We start from the raw sequence: 4,034 nt of genomic DNA on the forward strand, positions 1-4,034 counted from the left end.
ATCATACATAGTATTTTTCTGGATTTTTGTTTTAGATTCCATCACTCACAGTTGAAGAGTACCTATGATAAAAATTACAGTCATCTACAAGCTTTGCAAGTGGGAAAACCTGAAAAATCAACAGTGTATCAAATACTTGTTCTCCCCACTGTATTTTCTAAAGGATAAAATTGACCAACTGGAGAACCACAGCCAACGCAATATTTGTCAATAACTACAAGAGAGCTGTAAAGAGAACAACCTTGTCAACTGGATACCTGTAACCCTAGAGTCTAAGCACTTTATGTAGCCATTGATAATCTGTGAGCTCACCTCACTTTAACACCATGGCAGCCTGCTGACCAGAAGCCACGGCCCATTCTGATCCGACTGCTCAAATCTCAGAACTGGGATGAAATCCTTTTGTACTGTTTCACAGCTGTCCAGGGGKAAGAGTCCAATCACAATGAAGGCAAATCAATAATGTTTTTCCTAACCCTTCCACCTTGGTGAAGCGGAGGAAAGACTACGATCAAGTGAAGAAAGAACTTCGCTCCAGGGAAATTTGCTCTACTCCATCCTGCAACCTTTAGGATCACACTTCCTGATGGGAAGAGGAGATGCTTTAAAACACCAAAGGAAGATGGATACGTGTCAAAACCCACCTGCAAAAATATGATTTGTGTACCTGTGGGAAAAAAAATGACCTGCAAAATTTAGATTTGTGCAACTGCAGAAAATATTCTTTATATTGAACTAATGGATCACACAACAAACAACAGATGCATGTTTGACCACTCAGTCCAGTAAACACATTGGTYCCAGAAAGAAATATTTCATAAAGCTKGCRTACGCACAAAACAGGCCCAGAAACTTGCGTACGCCACTTTTCACACAAATGCTGTGATTTATACAACCCAAACTTGACATGAAAATGTGCGGTCCCTCACACCAGCTCTGACCCATGCATACATTCATTTTGGAGGCAGGAAGCTGTAACATATGGTGAAGTGAGGAATTAGAGCCACACAGCATCATGATCACTCTCAGATCTTTAATTTCACTTCATAATCAGACTTAGATTTTTATTCAACTTTATCAGAAGCTTTCTTAACTATTATTTATGCTTCTGCTGCTGAGGGTGGGGGCTTATTTCTAGCTGAAAAATGGGGCAATGGYTGCATTATTTAATTTTATTTATTAGGACAACCATCTGAAGAAAAAATGCTATTTTTAATTACTGCAACAAGAAGTTTTGCCGACTCCCCAACGGGGTCTGATAAGGTTGCAGCTGCTACCTGCTCCACATGAGGACCTATGGACAGTTCTTGAACACCTGTGGACACAGCGAAGTTGCCCAAATTGACAAAAACTTATAGGTTTTAACCTGGGTCTCTTATCAATTAATAGAAGAAAAATATATTTTCATTCTACAAAGATTTTAACATCCAAACCTTAACTTAGACGTATAACATCAAGTCTATAAACCTTTTCATCTGTAACTGTTTTATAAAGCCTATATCTTATCTTTCATGTTATTTTTACTGTTTTATTCATGATTCAGTTAAATTAATTCTTTCTATATTTTTGTAATAAATTACCATAAAGGACCAGGCTGGTTCCTCATCTTTAAATATTTAGTCCTGAGATAAGAATTCACTGTTACATCATACGAATCTTACACTTTGGTGAATGAGTCTGACTAAAAAGTGTGAATAAACATCAGTTAAATCTGATTGGTGCCCCAACTTAGAAAAATTATAGTGCACAAACAGTTTATTGCCCTTTCCGTTTCTCTCCTACCAACATCTGTTATAATAGATACGACCAAAAACTGCCTTTATAATTTCACAACAGTCTTCACTTGAAAGTTTGTCATACAAGAAACAAAAAAGTTTTTTGTTTAAATCTTAAATAAAACTTGGATTTATGTCAGTAAATCTTTTTTGTTGTTGTTTCCCTAACATTTTGTACAGTAGTTGTGATACATAGTGTTATATTTGAACCAATGCAGAAACCAGTTTGTCTGAACATGAATGAATTGTGAGGATGATTTAGTGAAAAATGTATCCATGTAACGTTCACACGTCTTTTGTTTCAGGCGTGAAAGGAATTCACACTGGTCTACACTTAAGTGCTACAAATGTTTTAATCTTTACTTATATTTGATGGTTCCAAACGCTTTCTATAGCAAAAAAAAAAAAAGAAAAAAAAAAGTAAGGACTTGACTGTACAGCTTTTATTAAAYTGATCCCTTATTAAAAGTTAGCTTTAATAATTCCTCTGGAGGACCTACTTATTGTTTTATTAGATGCTTCATGAGAATGAATGACAATATACTTAAGTTTCCTGGGGTTATTTCACAGCATAAATCTCTAATTTTGCTGTATTTTTGAAGATTAATCTTTGCAGCGCAGCATCTTTAAGAAAACTGTGGAGTTTGACAGATTGAACTCTATCAACATGGGAGACTGCTATRTTTTTAATCCTTTATTATAGAATTGACTTGTGCAGATCACATACGCATGTGGGTTAACCATTGGAGATTGTGATGCTATTTATTTTACCATACACAAAATTCAAAAAGTAAAATGAACAAAACAAGCTTACATCTGTTATACATGGACTAATTAGTGACAGATGCCAAGGTTAATGGTGAGTACACAATACACAACTACAATAAAATGACATTGAGCATGAAGCCATCTTTGGTCTTCTTTTAACTAGAAAACAAATACATAAAATTTATTGTATCAAAAATAGAAATTACATAGCCATATTGAAAGTAAGTTCACATTTTTGACATACAAGAAAAGAATACCTACAAGACATTGTGGGACTACTTTTTTGCACTCCTTGGCAATAAGGTTTTCTGTGTTCTTGAACATTCTTTTTTTTAATCCCAAAATTAACTGCAATAAATTTGCCAAACTATCAATATCGCATCTGTAAGAACAAGATGCACCACTTTAGACCCTACCCACCCCTTAAAAAGAAAGAAACAAAGAGAATAATATTGTGGTCAGATTGTCAGTCAAACATGTGCTTTCTATGCGGGGCTTTTTAAAATGAGGTCTGAGCCACAGTGAGGCTGAGCAGACACCTCCATTCTTGACACAAGCACTCAGAAATGAGTCTTCTTGTATCATTTTAACAAACTGGTCTTTGAGCTTCTGTCCTCCTCCGTTTCTCAGTTATTCTGCTCTGGGAGGCACACCATTAAAACAGCTGAAGTGGACCTCTGCTGGAGATAAAAAGGGAAGTGCTTTCCAAGTGTTTGATCCTCTGTGGAAAAAACAAAAACAAACAAAAATGAATGTTTCATTGTTAAACAGCAGCGTTGATGCACAGCTTTATCTCTTGACCATAGATCAGTGGCGTCAACCCTAGTCCTCCAGGGCCTTGATGTTTTAGAGGTTTAAATTAATTATGAACTATTGTTTAACCTCAGAGTACAGTTTTTAAATGACTGTAAATGTTGCTGAAACAGAAAGTTTCTCAGTGGATCTGTGCTCCACAACGTAGCCTAGGTGGAGTAGTTGAACACAGATCTACTGAGCCTTCAACGGAGCATCTTCAGAAGACAAGTTGATAAAATAAACTTTAAAAATCAGTATTATTCCACACAGTGTGAACATAAAGCTCTGTATTGAATGGTTCGCTCTGGTGTGAAGCGTGAGATCATGCAGTAAATCCAGGGAAAATCAGAGCAAAAGAATTCATTCTGTAAAAGACGAAATCCAAACAGTTCAAACTGCATCGCTGTTGTCTTTTTGAAACTTCTGATTTCAAAATAAAATCCACGTGTATTATTATTACACACAAGTTATGAATGCTAACCGTAGATCACAGAAAGACCAAACAATGTGAAAAACACAACATGAGTTGTTTTTCAGCTTACCGGGGCAGACAGCATWGTGTGTGTGTCCTTTTGAGTGTTGGAATTGCATCGTCTTTTAGTGATAATCTTTATTAGTCCACTGTTAAATTACTTTTCTTTTTTTTTCTTCCAGAAAGCTACCATCCATAAAGTGGCTGACACAAATTATATATAC

The 4,034-nt window shown here is 35.9% G+C and overlaps 1 protein-coding gene across 1 annotated transcript in view; it reads right to left on the reverse strand.

The window, feature by feature from the left end:
• Positions 1-2,454: 2,454 nt before the first annotated feature.
• LOC106531373 (interferon regulatory factor 2-binding protein 1) overlaps positions 2,455-4,034 on the reverse strand; it is a 7,638-nt gene continuing 6,058 nt past the window's right edge. Inside the window, exon 2 of the mRNA XM_014027221.1 lies at positions 2,455-3,264. The gene's annotated coding sequence lies outside the window, so the exon portion shown is untranslated. The remainder of the gene's footprint in view (positions 3,265-4,034) is intronic.

The sequence above is a fragment of the Austrofundulus limnaeus genome, unplaced genomic scaffold (genome assembly GCF_001266775.1).
Source record: "Austrofundulus limnaeus strain Quisiro unplaced genomic scaffold, Austrofundulus_limnaeus-1.0 Scaffold624, whole genome shotgun sequence".
In the NCBI taxonomy this organism is placed as follows: Eukaryota; Metazoa; Chordata; class Actinopteri; order Cyprinodontiformes; family Rivulidae; genus Austrofundulus; species Austrofundulus limnaeus.